The sequence below is a fragment of the Pelophylax lessonae genome, assembly GCF_965119305.1.
Source record: "Pelophylax lessonae genome assembly, chromosome: 5".
Lineage (NCBI taxonomy): Eukaryota > Metazoa > Chordata > Amphibia > Anura > Ranidae > Pelophylax > Pelophylax lessonae.
The window spans coordinates 184826309-184847022 of record NC_138772.1 but is presented as its reverse complement, the minus strand read 5'-3'; the positions used below and the strand labels follow the sequence as shown (position 1 = coordinate 184847022).

Sequence of the window (20714 nt, the reverse complement as noted above, 5' to 3'; positions counted from 1 at the left end):
TCAATTACCTAAGGAGGCATTTAACCCAAAAACAAGAATTTTATACATTGGTCTTACTAATCACTAATGTGGCAACCACATTTGTTTTCTTTTTAGGCTATGTTTTTTTTATTTTCACTTGGTGAGCTAGTTTATAACACACTTTTTGTCTTAGGGGGTCTTCACTTCAATGGCAGAGCAACGCAACAAAGACACTTTTGGCCAGCAGAATTGTCAGTCTGGAAAATGTGTAGTGTTAGATGCAGTTACAGGTTTAGATGGACTTGACAATTTATAACTGGTTTTCTTTAGCACTTACATAACAGTCAATCCCCTACAATATCTTATTTTAACCTGGAGAACTGACGTGACATGATCTCATAGTGTGAAATCATTATCTCACCTATGGTAAAAGATCCCTTATCAATCTCCAAGATATTTACAGCTGATAATGCTTAACAATGGAAGCAGCTAACATTTTTGCACCCACTCCGTCATTACCATAATAAAAAAAAAAATCTAATTTAACACTTGCGATGCTCAAATCAGTCATAGACATAGTGAACATCAGACTAAGTATGCTAGACAGAATAACGGCAAAATTCTTGTTTTTCCTCAAAGATTCAAATCCAAAAGATAGAGCGGACCTTGTTTAATGATGCGACTTTCTCAATAGGCATGTTACTATATTTATTCATAGCTATGTTTTGGGTAAGAAATTGTGCAATAAAATAGATGTTTTAGCAGCCCAGGCATTTACAAGCTTGTTCAGTAGACTTAAGTTATAATTCAACAAACTATTCTTGAAAACAAATTGTTATCCAGGTTAGGAGTCACTGCAAGAGGTGTGCAACCATCTACAATTCAAGCAACTTTGAAACTGCACAATCATTATAATTTGTGGAATATGTACATTACATAACAAATATGTACCTTTTTCAGTGATACAGTACAACAAACACAAAAATCGGCTAGATAGGATTCTCTGGAGAACACAAAGGGACTTCATTTCTCCGCAGAATGTTCCATGCTCATGCCATTATCTTGGATTGTAAGCTCTAACAAGCAGAGCCCTCTGACTCTTCTTGTACCAAACTGAGTTGTAACTGTAATGTCTGCCTTCATAAAGCGCTAAGCAAACTAAACTGTTGGTGCTATATAAATCCTTACATAATAATAATAATTATCCATGGATATATCAGACCGCTTCATGTCAGTTGACAATATCACTTTTTGGAAGTTGCCTTGACACAGAGCAAAATTTGTGAGTTTAGGAACTAGCAGCTACAAATCTTTCTGCTTATTTTCTCTCGCGGGTTGTAGTTGGCTAGAAAGCTGTTTCTGTAACTGGCCATGATGCTGATCTATGAGGCTACAATTTTCTAGTGTGCCATGATCCCCAGCAGCTGCATTGGAGAACATGAGTAGCTAATAGTGTTGGCAACTCTGTACCAGCTTCCGATGCGGCAAAAAGTCAGCTGTTTAATCAGAGAAATGTCAAATTGCTGGACTTGCTGTCATACAGACCTTTCATGAATTGCCGTTGCTTTTTTTCCTAGAAAAAAGACTAAGACAGTTATTCTGGGTCATTCAAAATCTCTTGTGAAGTATGGGTCTACGGCACCATAGGCAATATGCTGCAGAACCTCACTCACTCACTAGTGCAGTGCAGGAGGGTCATCCAGTGAAGAAGCAATGCCATAGGAAGACATTGGCGATTCTGTCTCTGGTGAGCTGTTGCCAGTGTCAGGATGGCTAGTGTGCCGTGGTCCTAACAGTGTATGTTTTCCTGTTCTCCCCCCAGATTCACAGATTTTTAAAGCAACTAGTGCCAATCTTTTAAAATGATATCTATTAATATCAGTTCCCCGCTGTGGTCTGGGAAATTTAACCTGTTAGTGGTACTTGGGAAGAGTTAGGGGTAGCACAGCCTTATATAGTTTATAATGTTTTGTGTTATTCAGTTGCTCCTTTTAATATGATCTATAGTATTTAATTAGATTTGGGTTTTCACTATAGTTCTTAGGATAATGAAGAGATCACTGTGAAATGTAGCACCCTACAAGGTAGGTGCTAGGCCAAGTATAGTGGGCTTGGCTGCCTAACAGCAGGGCCATGATTTTCAGCTGGGCTGTCATTTCTCCCAGGTGTTGCTGTTGAGACTGGGAAGTCTCCCCACTGGCTCCATGAGAAGGGTTCTCATTAGGCAGTGGAGGAAACCCAATCAGTGGCACATCCAGGCCTGTATCTACCCCAGAAAGGCAGAATCTGCCACACAGGATTCTGGGAGTGGGTGTAAGTTTGAGGGAAGCACATGACGCAGCGTCTTTGGCGGGAAGCAGAGTCCCAGGAGGGAGAGTACGGCTGTCTCTCCTCCTGTCAGGAGCATCGGTGTCTCGGGTGGCTTGCCTGAGGATACAGAGAGAGAGCTGAGCTGTGCTGCAGAGAGGATCCAGTGTGCCGAGGACCAGCGGAGTTGAGGGGGGCCCAGTTTCAGTAAGCATTCCAAGTTTGTGAGTACTGTAACTGCCCCTGTGGGTCTGCCTAGCTGACAGAGGGGACCACTCCGATGAAGGTCCAAGGGATCCGGAAGCTAGCTAGCAGTAAAGGGGGTGCTTAGTGAGAGGACCCTGAAGTGTCAGAGGGGGTGCCTAGTGAGAGGACCCTGAAGTGTCAGAGGGGGTACCTAGTGAGAGGACCCTGAAGTGTCATAGGGGGTGCCTAGTGAGAGGACCCTGAAGTGTCAGAGGGGGGTGCCTAGTGAGAGGACCCTGAAGTGTCAGAGGGGTGCCTAGTGAGAGGACCTTGAAAGTTTAAAGGGGGCACCAGTGGTTGGGCCCTGAAGAGTTGAGCATGTAGTGTGCAGTGCACGGTGTTGAGAGCAGCACAAGCAGTTACAAGGAACTACCTCAGCCAATGAAGGGCTGGAGGGAGCTGTTCACTGGACTTTTGAGTTAAACGTAGTGTCAAGAGTCAAGTCTTACTACAGTTCAGGAACTTCTGAGTTAACCAGAGGGTTAAAAGCCAAGTTCTAGCACAGTCCAGCAAGACAGCATTTTTCAAGCACCAGTAAGCATTGGTCGGCATTCAGCTGGTGTCAAGACAGCGCTGACAGGCATTTTTCTGCAAAGTGTCCCGGTTTATCTAGTTGAGCCAGAGGAGTATCCCACTCATTCCCTTCTCCCATCCCCATTATAAAATAATCAAAACAAACCAAAGATGCCGGACTGGTCTTTGACTCAAATCTCACACTTGGGTATTCAGCTTAAATGGGCTGAAGGTGTTACCGGTGACAATGGCAGACCCACCTCAGGCCCAATGCCTGGAAATCCTGCTAAAGAAATATAAAGAGTAAGTTAGCACAGCAAATTATTTTTTTTTTTTGCTTTGTGAACATGCACTTGTGCACAGTAGCTATGCTTACACTTGAATTACACGTCATTGAACAGTACAGATCACACTGAAAAGGTACCTGGCCTTTGAAACTCTGTACCTTGTGATCACTGTGATCAACCACAGAGCTCACAAATGTAAACAATGCCTGTGATCACATTGTCAATGGGTAGTGTTTATCACAGGCAGACAGTACAGAGTCAATAAAATTTGCTCTGTACCTTATGATTGCTGTGTCGGCTCACCAGCTCTCCCTAACTCTCACTCATGCAAAGCCTTTGTGAGAATGGAAGAAGGGAGAGATATTGGCTGACCACAGACAGTGTTCTAGTGATCCGTTAAGTTCATAGTGCCTGATTAAAGCCAGTGCCAGTGCTTGATTATAACCGGTGCCAATGCCTAATTACAGCAAGTGTCAGTTATCCAATTTTGCTGATCACAGTCAGTGCCAATGTTGCGGATCATCGCATGCACCAGTGTTACCAGTTTTCAAATCACACTAAGTGCCAGTGTTTCCAATTTCTTGACCACAGCCAGTGACAGTGCTTTCAGTCTGCTGATCACAGCCTGCACCTGTGTTTCCAATTTGCAGATTCACAGAATTAAAGTATACTAAGTATGCTGATAACAACCAGTGCCAATGTTTCTAGTTTTCTGATCACAGTCAATGCTGGGGTTTTTAGTTTGCTCATCACAGTCAGTGCCAGTGTTACTGATCACAGTGGTGCCAGTGTTTCCAGTTTACTGATCACAGCCAGTGCCAGTGTTTCCAGTTTACTTATCACATCCAGTGCCAGTGTTTCCAATTTGATGATCAGCCAGCGCCATTACCTTGAGGTGTCTGCTTTAAAAAATGTGGTAATTTTGAAAGTGTTTCCACCGTCAGGGCCTCCAAAAATGCGATAGATGGTAAGGAAATAAGATGTTCAATTTATGCCCCTTGAAAGCCTGAAGGTGCTCCTTGGATTGGGACCCCTCTGTGTAGCTAGGTTGTGAAAAAGTCTCACACATGTGGCAAACCCTACCTGAAGAGGAGTAGCAGAATGTGCTGTGGTTTGTAATTTTTCACATGCCCATACTGTGTGTCAGAAATATCTTTAAAAAAAAATAATAACTTGTGTAAAAAATGCATTGTCATTTTCTTTCTTCATTTTCTGAAAACTTGTGACAAAAAATAAATCTTCAAAAGACTCACCATTTCTTTTAGCAAAGATCATGATAGATCATAGATTAATAATAGCATGTAATGTCAAGCTGCAGTTTCTAAAGCAAGCAAAATCCTTTCTTGTATTGAAAGAGGTAAAGACTGCAGAGAGAGCGACATAATTTTGCCCCTGTACAAATAATTAGTAAGACCTCATCTAGAATGTTCAGTTTTGGGCACCAGTTCACAAAAAGGATATCAGAGAGCTGGAGAATGTGCAGAGAAAGTGCAAACTGATAAGAGGCATGGAGGAGCTCAGCTATGAGGAAAGATTAGCTGAACTGGATTTATTCTCTCTTGAGAAGAGGAGATTAAGGGGGGATATGATCAACATATATAAATACATAAGGGGTCCATATAGTGAACTTGGTGTAGAGTTATTCATTTTTAGGTCACTACAGAGGACAAGGGGGCACTCTTTACAACTGGAGGAAAAGAGATTTACCCTCTGTATATAGAAAGGCTTCTTCACAGTAAGAGCTGTGAAAAGTGGAATAGACTCAAGAAATGGTTTTAGTCAGCTCAGTAGATTGTTAAAAAAAAAAAAAAAAAGGCCTGGATGCATTCTTAAATGCACATAATATAACTGGATATTTAAATTTAGAGGTAATAACACCAGGGATAGTTGAACAAGGGAAAATCAGATTGCCTCGCAGGGGATCAGGAAGGATATTTTGTCACCCTCACTGGAGCGAATTTGATCATGCTTTATTGGAGCTTTTTATTTTTTTATTTTTTTGCCTTCCTCTGGATTAACTGTGGGTAGAGGATTGTGTATATTGGGGGTTTCAATATCTTTTTCTTGTTGGTTTAACTAGATGGACTAGTTTCTTTTTTTTAACCTCACTAACTATGTAACTATGTCTACAGTACTTTCCAAAAATGATCATTTTGGGGCTGTTCTGAGTTTTTAAGTCCTAAGAAAAAGCTATAGGCAGTAAGAAAATTAGGTTTTCTAAATTTCAAATAAATAAATAGCATTAATTATATGAAAAATCTGCGCTGGAGCATATATATAAGAATAAGCAGCTGCTTAAGCTAATGTGACACCAACAGCAAAAATATAGTAATATAAGGAAGCAGCGCTAAAATAGTAATAAACAGGTAATTCAAACCTGAACCAACATTTGAAAATATAAAAGCAAATATGTGTTTAAAGTCACACCAAACTTATGTGACAAATGTAAAGTGACACCAAACTAATAGCTGACAAAAAAAGTATTTTATATTTTCAAATGTGGGTTCAGCCTTGAGTTACCTGTTTATTAGTATTTTAGGCTGCATTCACATGTCAGCGTATTGATCGCGGGCAGAATCGCAGCGATTCCGCCCGCGATCCGGAAATCATTGCAAATCGCAGGACGCCTGTGCGTTGCCCGTGATTTGCAATAGCACCCCAAACGCTGTGCGATGTTGCCGCGATCTCCGCCTGCTGAATCGCGGTAACATAGCGCAAAAAAAATTGCAGGACGCATTACGCCCAAAAAGTACAAGAGCTTCTTTGGAGCGTAATGCGTCCCGCAATTTTTTTGCGCAATGTTACTGCGATTCGGCAGGCGGAAATCGCACAGCGTTTGGGGTGCTATTGCAAATCACGGGCAACGCACAGGCGTCCCGCGATTTGCAATGATTTCCGGATCGCGGGCGGAATCGCAGCGATTCTGCCCGCGATCAATACGCTGACATGTGAATGCAGCCTTAGTGCTGCTTCCTTATATTACTATAAACATACCATAGTTTCTAGACTCTACAACTTTCATGGAGACTAAATAATATACTGTACACTTATTTGGATTTATTTTTTTACCAAAAAAATGTATTAAAATACATTTTGGCCTAAATTAATGAAGAAATAATTTTTACTTAATATATTTTATACCAGAAAGTAAGCAAAATGGGTGTAATGTATTTATTTTCAACCATTTTACCTTTATATAATGAAAAATGAACCCCCCAGTGGTTGTTAAATACCACCAAAACAAAGCTCTCTCTGTCTAAAAAAAATTATATAAAGTTATTTTGGGTACAGTGTTCCATGACTTGAGTGATTCTCAGTCACACTATCATGGCACTGTATGTCTGACTCAGCACAACTTTTTTTTTCTCACTACAGAGAAAGTGATTTTTAATAGACATGGGGTTGATGCAAAGTAAAGTTCCACTTCAAGTAAATATCTACAGTATCTAAGTGCTTTTACAATGTATTATCGTAGAAACTGCTTGCCTAACTCAACACACCTTTGCATCATGTTTAAATAAATTTCAATATTTTTTTTTTATCTGGTGTCTCTCCATAATGATTAAATATGTATTTGTTATAAAGGAATTATTTAAGCCCTGAGCAGACATTTTAGAATATACAGCTAATTATCAATTCATCCTTGATTGGTATATTTCCTAGTTAAGCATTTTTTTCGTATAAAACACATTAGACTAGACAGCTCTGAGTAAAACATAAATATAGTTGCTAAATCTTGTGCCTGGTTAGCAAGGCTGCTATTTTACCTTTTTTGTATTTTATGTATATATAGGAAGTCAAGGTTTCTGTTTCTTAGGTTTTAAGGCTTACTTTACAATTGTGGTTGGGGGAGGCAGTAAAAATACAGCTGCATTTTTACCACCCCCAACTTCTCCCCGGAATCTGTAAAGTCAGCAGTACAGGGGTATACACATGCCAAAAAGTTTCCCCACTGTACTGTGTGGTAGGCAGTACTGGCTGCTGAACATGGCCCATAATTATAATGTAGTGCTACCCCCGTAGGGACCGCTGGTGTATGTGGTCATGTCCCACCCTGCACAGCCAGGCACACAAATTTCCACTCACTTCAGAGACAATAAGCAGTCCTTTCAGTTTTTTTTTTTCATATTTGGGAAATTGAACTTGGATAGGAAAGGGTTGATTTGGGATGCCCATTTGATCATTAGAACCCTTTAGGGACTTGAATTATATACATCTAGTATATACTTTCTTGCCTCTTCTACCTCCAGCACAATTTGCTTGCAGACTGTTACTACCAGGACCAGCTAGCATAGGTTTTAGATCCAACACAGACTCAGCTGGATCTTAGCAGAATGTCCTTTGCCGGTAGGGACCGTGGGCCCCTCCGGGGTAGCAAAAATAGAAGTTTATGATGCTAGCTGTACTATCTGTGGCTACTGCCACCAGCACTACTTCTTCAGGTCCTGTCAGCCCTACTGGCTGCAGCTGCCTCTTCTCCTGCCCATGCCATCACAGTCCTCGTAACTGGCTCTGCATCTATCCCAGACTGCTCCATCCCAGTCCTCTCAGGCATGCCTCCTAGTCCTTCTGACTGTGAGTCACTCACCTGCCCTCTTGGCCGTTCCTTTTCTCCTTGAGACTTGCCTAGCAGTGTTTTCTTGCTGTCCTCTACTTGCCGTGCCTCCTGACTAGGACACCTTCCTGTGTCTTGAGGAGGGTCCTGTCTGCGCCCAGGCCCAAGGTCACCCCCTCACCCAGACTCGGGAGCTCCCTTCTAGGCCACAACAACCTAACACTCCATGTCCAGCTTCTACTTGAACTCTACCCCCAGCTGGGCTGACCATGAGTATTTGAAGGGGCCTGCCCCCTGCCTACCCTCTTGTGGGGATTGGTCAGGGCCCTCCGAACACTCAAGCTAGCTCCTCCTAGAACCCTCCCAACTGCTTCTGGAATCTTCTCCCAGGTTCCAAATAGCAGGGGGAGTCACCAGAGAAGCTGCTGATGACTCATCCAGCCTACCTGAGTCACTCACCGACCCAAAAAAAAAAAAACACACAGGCTTGGCTGCTAGCCAAGCCTGAAAATGTACCTACTCTAAGACCCCGTTCACACTGGGGCGACTTGTCAGGCAACCTGGTCGCCTGACAGGTCGCCTGCCATAGAGAAGCTGTGGACCTGTTCTAATAGGAGCGACACAAGTCGCTCCGACTTAGAAAAAGGGTCCGGAGCTTCTTTGGGGCGACCTGGAGTGACCTGCATTGACTTCAATGATATGAAGTCCGTGCCGGCCGCTCCGAGGTCGCGGTGCGCGCTGTGCACCGCGACCTGTGAGGTCGCCCCGGCAAGTAGCGTCGCCCCAGTGTAAACGGGGTCTTACACAACAAAAATCTTATCACTAGCACTCTAGCAACATTAGGGGGTGCTACAGTAATATAGTTACATCACCTCCTGAAAGCCTGTCATATGCCCTCTGAAAAGCAATCCACCGTGGATCACTTTAAGAGGTCCAACGCAAGTGTAAATGAGCCCTAAATGATGTCCAACACCCTTGAGATGAAAATTACAGAATTTATGGTACGGGTACGATGTATAAATATGTATCTTTTCCATTACATCCCCCTACAATTAGTAGGAGGTGATGAAGATGTTATTGCAATCTCGGGCATGTGATGTAATCATTCCCTCATACTAAGTTCCCTGTAGGAAGAATGTTAATACATTGCCTAAAATTGGGGTTGTAATAGGGCAGTACTGTCCCCAACCTAATCCTCCCCATCTCCTGGTCTGTTTTTATCCAATTGTTAATTGTTTTATTAAATGCCGATGTCAGTTAAATGGGAAGGAAGAACATAGGGCAGAATTTCGAGAAGCCATATTCGTCTGTGCAGAAATAGTCTCTGCCCCTTATAGGAGAATATAGGAGAATAATGAGATACATATAAAAAGGTGTGGAAAGTATATGCTGGGCAGCTTGGGAAGCCCAAAGTAAGAGACCATAGAGAATCCTGGGTCCTACATTGTGCCTGTACATTAGTTCAAAACCAAATTTACAAAGTCATGAGAAATATAGATTTGCAAGCATGCATGTGCTCATTATTTTTTACTTTTCAAAGTGTTTGCATCAACAAAAAATAAACTTTAGTTTTGCCTTATATTTCTCTGCAAGCACAACAATAGAATAGAAACTTTGAGATAAATCCTTTGTGTAGGATAGAAAAGAAACCTGAACAATTTACAGTATATAGATATAATTACACATGGCATATACTGTATGTATCGATTCACAAAGCCATATGTGTTTGATATTTTGTCTCATGACAGCTTTCACATCAAAATTTCCAAGTCACAAAAAATAAATATTTGTATTGGTATGAAGCAGTTTTTTCTTTGTATAAAATGAACATTTAACTATTGAAAATCTTTATTTGCCATAAATCCGTATTTAATATTTATGTGTTTTTTTTTTTTTTGTTTTTTTTTACCCCCCTCAAATGGCCCCTTTTTTTGCTATCCTCAAAAGACAATCTCAATAAAACTTTTTGATACCAGCTGGAAGCGACCAGTGTTTTTTAGGAGCAGAAGCTCATTTAACCACTTAAGCCCCGGAGGATTTGGCTGCTCAAAGACCAGGGCCTATTTTGGGATTCGGCACTGCGTGACTTTAACGGACAATTGCGTGGACGTGCGACGCTGTACCCAAATTAAATTGATGTCCTTTTTTCCCCACAAACAGAGCTTTCTTTTGGTGGTATTTGATCACCTGTGCGATTTTTATTTTTTGCGCTATAAACAAAAAAATAGCGACAATTTTGAAAAAATAACAATATTTTTCACATTTTTTTTATATGAAATTCCCCAAAAAAATATTTAAAAATCAAAATGTTTTAACATTTTAGGCCAATTTATTTTCTGCTACGTATTTTTGGTGAAAAAAATCCCAATAAGTGTATTTTGATTGGTTTGCGCAAAAGTTATTGTGTTTACTAACTATGGGAAAGATTTATGTCATTTTTATTGTTTTTTTTTAAACTAGTAATGGCGGCGATCTGCGATTTTTTTTGCGGGACTGCGACATTGCGGCGGACCCTTGACTGACATTTTTGACACTTTTAGGGGTACCAGTGACATTACTACAGTAATCAGTGCTATACATATGTACTGTTACTGTAAAAATGGCACTGGCAGGGAAGGGGTTAACTTTATTGGTAAACAGTGGGTTAAATATATCCCTAGGGGCGTGATTCTAACTGTGGGGGGCATGGCTTGTGATGTAACCACAGAAGCATACGACATACAGAGACATAGCAGGATCGTATAGTCTCTGCAGTTACATCAGGGAGAATGACAGGCGGCTTTGTTTACATTAGCCGCCTGCCTTTCTCCCTCTCCAGTGGGAGATCGTGAGTGGCCGGCGGACATCGGAGCCACCGGTCACTCGCGAGGGGATGTTAGTGAACAAGCGGGGGCGGGAGCGCGCCTACGGCAGCGCACGCTCGCCCCCTAGAGGCTCGTGGGCGAGTGACGTAGCCCTAAATCACTTTGCCCAGGAGGGGCTGACCGCCACAGTAAATATACTGACAGCGATCGGCAAGTGGTTAATAATCTTTTTTTAATTCACTGTTACTTATGTAGCACTGCCCCACAGGGGTTGCTGAGTGTGTTCAGATCCTCCTCCCTTCCTAGACCCTGAGTCCCTTCCAATCCGACTGACACTTTAGGTTCAATTATAATGAGTAAAAAGTCAATAAAAAAGGTTCAATGAAGAAAGATCAGTTTTACTGTCTTTTAGCAGAAAAGGAACAATTGTGAATTTAATACAGACATACAGAATAGGCAAAGGTAACCAAGCTGAGTCTCCGAGTCTTAAAACCCAAATATCATATAGGGCCCAAGACTCAGAATCACAGATAAACAGTTGCAAATATATTAATACTTTGAATGAGGAACAATATATTTGTTGGTATCTCAATAGATTATTCCTCCTTTAACCACTTAAGCCCTGGAAGATTTTACCCCCTTCCTGACCAGGCCCTATTTTGCTAATTCGGCACTGTGTGACTTTAACAGACAATTGCGCGGTCGTGCGAAGCTGTACCCAAATGAAATTGATGTCCTTTTTTCCCACAAACAGAGCTTTCTTTTGGTGGTATTTGATCACCTGTGCGATTTTTTTATCATGCGCTATAAACAAAAAAAGAACGTAAATTTTGAAAAAATAACAATATTTTTCACATTTTTTTATTTGAAATTCCCCCAAAAAAATGGCTACATAGCAGGACCGTTTGATCTTTGCTGTTACACAAGGGAGAATGACAGGCGGCTTTGTTTACATTAGCTGCCTGCCTTTCTCCCTCTGTAACTGACGATCGCGAGTGACCAGCGGACATCGGGTCCGCCGGACACTCGCGCGGAGGTGTCCGTGAACTAGCGGGGGTGGGAGCGTGCCTCCTGCGGCGCGCGCTTGCCCCCTATTGGCTCACAGGCGAGTGACATACCGGTACGTCACTTTGCCTGCACGGGGCTGACCGCCGCAGTATATGTACTGCGGTCGGCAAGTGGTTAAAGATGTGAGAGTGACCAAACGAATATAAACAGATATTATTAGCGCTTTGCAGAACAAACAATGCAATATGATTCAGCTCAGCTGCTCTAACTCTGTAATGCAATTAACCTAATAAAGTGCACTCTGTCACCTATAGGGGGCCCCTTTTGTATGGATTATATGAGTCTCCTTCTGGGCAAGGCCTTGCTTATCTTCGCCAGCAGTGAATCTCTTTAATCATTCCAAGTATAAGATTTGAAATCCAGTGTTAGAAAGGGAAATATGTGTAATCCATTAAGCAAAAGGAGATATGGCTATCCAAGCTCTGTCTAGGATGTATTCAGTCTAAAAGCTGGTGTGTGTTCAAATAAGGACTTCCGGTCCGCCCCTGCACTATTACTAACTGCAGTGTCCTAGGGCAACCGTTATACAGCAGAGAAGTTCCCTCTGTATTTGTACTGCGTCACAGGCCTGTCCTGACACTGTATTTGTCAGCCACAACGTTTGATGTATCAGATGTCTCTCACCTAAACCGTTGGTGTCCTTGCTCAGAAGTCCTCCACACCAGGCCGGTCACCTCCGGTAATACCCGCCGCCTCTCTCCGGTGTCTCTGCTTTCGGTCCATCACCCTTTTCCGTGACACACGCCACCTCTCCAAGGTGTATTCTGCTAGGCCCACAGCCTCTCCTTTCCTGCGCTCGGCAGTAGCTCTTTCCTCCCGCCTGCACAGCACGCTGTCCTCGAGGTAAGAGAGCGCATCGCTGGTCCTGCCCCCAATTTATAAGCTCTTCCATCCGTCTAAGCGCAACCCACGGCTCCCTGGGAGTATCCTTCCAACCAATCCGCTGTCCAGTCTTTACTTGCTCCAGGACTACATTTCCCACAATTCAACACACCAACCTCTTGACCGAGATCCAGGTATTAAAGAGAGAGTAAATCAGCCTTAATTACGCCGAAATTGATTTCTTCGCCTGGCTACACTTACAAAATGTTGCAAAAATGTACACCTATGGCTATTTTAGCAACAGCATTATAAAACATTAAAAGAACTAATAAGGATGACATTAGCAATAATTTTTGGGAATTAATAAACTATATATGCTTGGCTATAATATGTTGAGTTTTAGGTTTGTTGATCAGTAAATACAGTATATAAAGCTGGGGAAATTTCAAAATTTTCTTGTAGTGAGGTTCAAGACATAAAAAAGACATTTTTCTTATCTTATCCCTTGCTCCTCCAGTAAAAAGCGCTGTCCACTTTTCTCTGACACTCTGGACACTCTGGATTGTAGGGTTGGCCCTTGGCATCCTTACATACAGTGCAGGACTCCTGCATTTTATGTGATAAGACAACATCACATGCACGTGACTGACAGAATACTAAAAAAAAAGAAGCGTCATAAGTCTGTGACAGTGAGGGATATGGTAAGTAAAACTGTTTTTAAAAATTTGGCTAGAAAGCACACACACAGTATATTCTGTATATACACTGATCAGCGATAACATTATGACCACTGACAGGTATAGGGAATATTTTGTTACAATGGCATCTGAAAATTGGTAGGATATATTAGGCAGCAAGTGAACATGTTGTCCATGAAGTTGATGTGGTGAAAGCAGAAAAATAATGGGCATCGCAGTTTGTTGAGTATGGGGCTGTGAAGCCCATGGTGACCCATGTCCACAGCCAAAAGCTTCTACAATGGTCACATGAACATCAGAACTGGACAACGGAGCAATGGAAGAAGGTGGTCTGGTCTGAGAAATCACATTTTTTTTTACATTATGTGGATGGCTGGGTGTGTGTGCATCACTTACCTGGGAAAGAGATGGCACCAGGATGCGTTATATAAAGGCAAGTCAGCAGAGGCAGTGCAATGCTTTGGGCAATGTTCTGTTGAGAAACTTTGGGTCCTACCATTCATGTGTGTAACGCCGCCGAGTGCTCCGGGTCCCGTGGTTTCCCCGGAGCACTCAAGGCGTCCCGCGGGCTGTTCCCCCGCATCTGCACTACTTACCCGCCGGGTCCCATCATCCCGGCCGCTTGGTACACGCTGGGTTCCTTCCTCCTCCCGGCGCGCGCGGCCCCGCCCCCTAGGGCGCGCGCACGCCGCTGCATTGAAATTTAAAGGGCCAGTGCACCATTAATTGGTGCCTGGTCCAATCAGTACCAAAACATATAAAAACCCACTTCCCCTTCCTGTCCTTGCCGGATCTTGTTGCCTTTTGTGCCTTGAGAAAGCTTTTGGTGTATTTTCCCTGCCTGTGTATCTGACCTTCTGCTGTTGCCCCTGACTACAAACCGTTGCCTTTGCCTTGACCTTTTGCTCCGTCTGACCTTGCCTTTGCCTTGTCCTTCTGTACCGCACCTAAATCAGCTGTCTTTGAGGTTGAGCCGTTACCGGAGGATACGACCTGGTTGCTACCGCCGCAGCAAGTCCATCCCGCCTTGTGGCGGGCTCTGGTGAAAACCGGTAGTAACTTAGAACCGGTCCCCTGGTACGGTCCACGCCAATCCCTCACTGACACAGAGGATCCACCTCCAGTACAGTCACCTGCCGTCAGTCCGGACCCTGACAGTAGATCCGGCCATGGATCCCGCTGATGTGCCCCTGCCTAGTCTCGCTGACATCTCTACCGTGGTTGCCCAGCAGTCCCAGCAGATTGCTCAGCAAGGTCAACAGTTGGCACAGCTGACCGCCATGCTGCAGCAACTTCTTCCCGCACTGCAGCAGCCGCCTGCTTCTGCTTCTGCTTCCGCTCCACCTCAGCAGCCGGTGGCCGCCACCTCCGCTAGAATCAGTTTGTCTCTCCCAGACAAGTTTGATGGGGATTCTAAGATGTGCCGGGGATTCTTGTCCCAATGTTCCCTGCACCTGGAGATGTTGGCCGACCAGTTTCCTACAGAACGGTCTAAGGTGGCCTTCATGGTCAGTTTACTGTCTGGAAAGGCCTTGGCCTGGGCCACGCCGTTCTGGGACCGCAACGATCCTGCCACTGCCTCTGTCCAGTCCTTCGTTTCTGAAGTTCGCAGTGTCTTCGAGGAACCTGCCCGTGCCTCGTCAGCAGAAACAGCCTTGCTAAACCTCGTCCAAGGAGACGCTACTGTAGGCGAATATGCTATACAGTTTCGCACTCTGGCCTCTGAACTGACCTGGAACAACGACGCCCTCTGCGCAACTTTTAAAAAAGGTTTATCCAGCCATATCAAGGATGCTCTGGCCGCACGAGAGATACCTGATTCCCTGACGGAACTCATCCAGTTGGCTACTCGCATAGATATGCGCTTCATTGAAAGACGCCAGGAACTTCGCCAAGAAAAGAATCTTGTTCGCAACAGGCGTTATCCACGCCTCTCACCTCTCTTCCAGCAACCATTGCAGACGGTTGCTGCGCCTTCCGCCGAGGAGGCCATGCAAGTGGATCGGGCTCGCCTGACCCAGCAAGAAAGGTCTCGCCGGAGGAACGAGAATTTATGCTTATACTGTGCGAGTTCCGAACACTTCTTAAAGGACTGTCCAGTTCGTCCTCAGCGTCAGGGAAACGCTCGCACCTAGTGAACGTGGGAGAGGCGTCGCTGGGTGTAAATTCTTCCTCTCCACGCTTGATTGTTCCGGTACGGATTTCTTCTGCTGCTAAAGTCTCCTTCCCGGCAGACGCCTTCTTGGACTCTGGTTCTGCGGGAAACTTCATTAAAGCCTCCTTCATCAACTGCTTTAGCATTCCTGTGATCCGTCTCGTCAAGCCCTTCTTCATTACTACAGTTAACGGAGAAAATCTGAACTGTACCGTGCGTTATCGCACAGAACCCGTGCTCATGACCATAGGGGTCCTCCACCAAGAAACCATTGAATTTTTTGTTCTACCGAATTGCACGTCTGACGTCCTTTTTGGCTTGCCCTGGCTCCAGCGCCACTCTCCTACCCTTGACTGGACCTCTGGGGATATTAAATCATGGGGGTCTACCTGCCACACTCATTGCCTCAAGTCGGTACCTATTAGACAAGTCTCCGTCTCCTCACCAGTTGCTCGGCCTTCCTAAGATCTATCAGGACTTTACTGACGTCTTTTTCAAGAAACAGGCGGAGGTCTTACCACCACATAGACCCTATGACTGTCCCATTGATTTGCTTCCCGGTACCACAGCACCCCGTGGCAGGATTTACCCCCTCTCCATTCCTGAAACCAAGGCCACGTCGGAGTACGTTCAGGAGAACCTCAAGAAAGGTTTCATCAGGAAGTCTTCTTCTCCTGCCGGAGCAGGATTTTTCTTTGTCGCCAAAAAGGATGGGTCACTACGTCCATGTATTGACTACCGTGGTCTTAACAAGATCGCTACCCTTTGCCTCTCATCTCGGAGCTCTTTGACCGTCTGCGCGGAGCAAAGGTCTTCACTAAGCTTGACCTCAGGGGCGCTTATAATCTCATCAGAATCCGTGAAGGAGATGAGTGGAAAACCGCTTTTAATACCAGAGATGGCCACTTTGAGTATCTCGTCATGCCTTTCGGCCTGTGCAACGCTCCTGCAGTCTTTCAAGACTTTGTCAACGAGATCTTCCGGGACATGTTGTATACTTGTGTAGTGGTCTATCTTGTCGACATTCTAATCTTCTCTCCCAACCTGGAGGAACACCGTCGCCATGTTCGTCAAGTGCTCCAGTGCCTTCGTGTCAACCACCTTTATGCCAAAATGGAAAAATGTCTTTTTGAGCGTAGCTGTCTTCCGTTTCTGGGATACCTAGTTTCTGGACAGGGTCTTCAAATGGACCCCGACAAACTCTCTGCAGTCTTGGATTGGCCACGCCCCTCAGGACTTCGCTCCATTCAACGCTTCCTTGGATTCGCCAACTATTACCGCCAGTTTATTCCCCACTTCTCCACTATCGTGGCACCTATTGTGGCGCTAACCAAGAAAGAAGCGAATCTGAAATCCTGGCCTCCCCAAGCTGAAGAAGCCTTTACCCGCCTTAAAACCGCCTTCGCCTCCGCTCCAGTCTTAAATAGGCCCGATCCTCTGAAACCATTTATCCTGGAGGTAGATGCCTCCTCTGTTGGAGCCGGAGCGGTTCTTCTTCAAAAGTCTGCTAAAGGAAAAAACGTCACCTGCGGCTTCTTCTCAAAAACGTTTTCCCCTCCTGAAAAGAACTATGCCATCGGGGACCGTGAACTACTAGCCATTAAGTTGGCACTAGAAGAATGGAGACATCTTCTGGAAGGATCCCTTCATCCAATCACCATCTTCACTGACCACAAAAATCTCTCGTACCTTCAGTCTGCCCATCGCCTTAATCCGCGCCAGGCCAGGTGGTCATTGTTCTTTGCCCGATTCACTTTCCAAATCCATTTTCGTCCTGCTAATAAGAACATTAGGGCGGATGCCCTATTACATTCCACCGATGCCTCCGAAGATGAAACCATTCCTCAACACATCATTCCCCCTGAGTGTCTAATTCAACTGCCCCTGCTTCACTGGCACCAGTCCCTCCAGGGAAAGCATTTGTTCCTCCACGTCTTCGCCTACGGACTCTCAAATGGGGTCACTCCTCTCACCTGGCGGGTCACGCTGGAATTAAAAAGACGACACTGCTAATTGCCAGACACTATTGGTGGCCTTCCCTTGAAAAAGATGTAACGGAGTTCGTTCGGGCCTGTACTGTCTGCGCACGTGATAAAACTCCCCGCCAGAAGCCTGCAGGTCTTCTCCTTCCTCTGCCAGTGCCTGAACAGCCTTGGTCCCACATAGCAATGGACTTCATCACGGATCTTCCCGTATCCCATGGTAACACAGTCATATGGGTGGTTGTTGACAGGTTTTCAAAAATGGCACATTTTGTCCCGCTTCCTGGTCTCCCTTCCAACACACACCGTCTCCAATAGAGGCGTTCAGTTTATCTCTAAGTTTTGGAGAGCTCTCTGCACCCAATTAGGAATCAAATTGAACTTTTCTTCTGCCTACCACCCTCAGTCCAATGGACAAGGGAAGAGGGTTAACCAGATCCTTGGTGACTATCTGCGACACTTCGTCTCCTCCCGTCAGGATGATTGGGTCGACCTGTTGCCCTGGGCCGAATTTTCGTATAACTTTAGAGACTCTGAGTCATCCACCAAATCTCCATTTTTTGTGGTGTACGGCCGTCACCCGCTGCCCCCCCTCCCCATTCCCACTTCTTCTGGGGTTCCTGCCGTTGATGACTTGACTCTGGACTTCTCCTCCATCTGGAAAGATACTCAAAAGTCGCTCATCCTGGCCGCTTCCCGCATGAAGAGACATGCAGATAAAAAAAGAAGAACTCCTCCTGTCTTTTCCCCTGGGGACAGAGTGTGGCTCTCTGCCAAATACATCCGGTTTCGGGTCCCCAGCTACAAACTGGGTCCACGTTATCTCGGGCCCTTTAAAATCAAAAGCCAAATTAATGCTGTCTCTTACAAACTCCATCTTCCTCCCTCTCTCCGTATTCCTAACTCCTTTCATGTATCCCTTCTCAAACCCCTCATTCTTAACCGGTTTTCCCCCAAGGTCACCGTTCCTGCTCCTGTCTCTGGGTCCTCTGACGTCTTCTCAGTGAAAGAGATCCTCGCCTCCAAGGTCGTCAGAGGTAAAAAAAAATTTCTGGTTGACTGGGAGAATTGTGGTCCTGAGGAGAGGTCATGGGAGCCCGAGTCCAATATTCTCGACAAGTAGCTAATCCACAGGTACCTGGGTTCCAAAAAGAGGGGGAGACCTAAGGGGGGGGTACTGTAACGCCGCCGAGTGCTCCGGGTCCCGTGGCTTCCCCGGAGCACTCGAGGCGTCCCGTGGGCTGTTCCCCCGCATCTGCACTACTTACCCGCCGGGTCCCGTCATCCCGGCCGCTAGGTACATGCCGGTTTCCTTCCTCCTCCCGGCGTGCGCGGCCCCGCCCCCTAGGGCGCGCACGCGCCGCTGCATTGAAATTTAAAGGGCCAGTGCACCATTAATTGGTGCCTGGTCCAATCAGTACCAAAACATATAAAAACCCACTTCCCCTTCCTGTCCTTGCCGAATCTTGTTGCCTTTTGTGCCTTGAGAAAGCTTTTGGTGTATTTTCCCTGCCTGTGTATCTGACCTTCTGCTGTTGCCCCTGACTACGAACCGTTGCCGCCTGCCTTGACCTTTTGCTCCGTCTGACCTTGCCTTTGCCTTGTCCTTCTGTACCGCACCTAAATCAGCTGTCTTTGAGGTTGAGCCGTTACCGGAGGATACGACCTGGTTGCTACCGCCGCAGCAAGTCCATCCCGCCTTGCGGCGGGCTCTGGTGAAAACCGGTAGTAACTTAGAACCGGTCCCCTGGTACGGTCCACGCCAATCCCTCACTGACACAGAGGATCCACCTCCAGTACAGTCACCTGCCGCCAGGCCGGACCCTGACAATGTGGATGTTACTTTGGTGTCCATACCTCACTGGGTCAGGGCTGTTTTAGCAAAAGGAGGCCATACTTAATATTAGGTGAGTGGTCATAATGTTATGGCTGATCGGTGTATATACAGTATCTCACAAAAGTGAGTACACCCCTCACATTTTTGTAAATATTTTATTATATCTTTTCATGTGACAAAACTGAAGAAATTACTTTGCTACAATGTAAAGTAGTGAGTGTACAGCTTGTATAACAGTGTAAATTTGCTGTCCCCTCAAAATAACTCAACACAGCCATTAATGTCTAAACCGCTGGCAATAAAAGTGAATACACCCCTAAGATATTGTATATATATATATACTGAATATACACACATACACTGTATATGCTTCATGGTAAAATACTCTGAGTACTAGTATTGTTTGTTTTAGATTTGTTCGGACATTAATGGCACATTAAGAATTCTGGGCACTCCTATCAAATTTGCAGTAACCACTTCAGGCGCATTGGACAATACAGTCCAACAACTACATGTCACGAATGTCACCCTAATTAACAACAGTTCATAATAACAAGCCATTAAAATCTAATCTCTAACCCATCTCCTTCTCTCAGAATTCTAATTCCCTAATGTTAAACATGGAGAAAAATATTGTTCATCTAGCTAGAGTGCAGAAAATAAAAAAGTAGGATAGTTAAAAATATATATATATGTATATATGTGTATATATATATATGTATATACTAGACATTAAGCCCGTTAAATTAACGGGCGCTAGAACATATGTGGTCAAACATTTGTAAAAACAGACTTGTTCCAGTACAGAAAAAAGTGGACAACCATGCAGTTGATTTCTATCTTATAGTATTTATTCTTTAGAAATGTTAAAGAAGAATAATGGGAAAAATTTCACTTTTATAATTTTTTTTTTTTTTTGATGTAGTAAACAAAGTGTGATGTAGTAAAAAAAGTGTTGTATTGGGGGTTCAGAGTGTTGGGGTATTGGAGATACAGAGAGGTGGAGTAATGGGGGTGCAGAGTGTTGGAGATACAGAGAGGTGGAGTAATGGGGGTGCAGAGTGTTGGAGATGCAGAGAGGTGGAGTAATGGGGGTGCAGAGTGTTAGAGATGCAGAGAGGTGGAGTAATAGGGGTGCAGAGTGTTGGAGATACAGAGAGGTGGAGTAATGGGGGTGCAGAGTGTTGAAGATACAGAGAGGTGGAGTAATGGGGGTGCAGAGTGTTGGAGATGCACCTCTCTGCACCCCCATTACTCCACCTCTCTGCATCTCCAATACCCCAACACTCAGAACCCCCTGCATCCCCAATACAACACTTTTAACCCCCATTACTCCACCTCTCTGCACCCCCATTACTCCACCTCTCTGCATCTCCAATACTCTGCACCCCCATTACTTCACCTCTCTGTATCTCCAATACCCCAACACTCTGAACCCCCAATACAACACTTTTCACCCCCATTACCTCACTTCTCTGC

The 20714-nt window shown here is 44.7% G+C and overlaps 1 protein-coding gene across 1 annotated transcript in view; it reads left to right on the top strand.

The window, feature by feature from the left end:
- The window catches only part of CNTNAP2 (contactin associated protein 2), a 2507009-nt gene that overhangs the window by 2251812 nt on the left and 234483 nt on the right, over positions 1–20714 (top strand). The window lies entirely within an intron of this gene.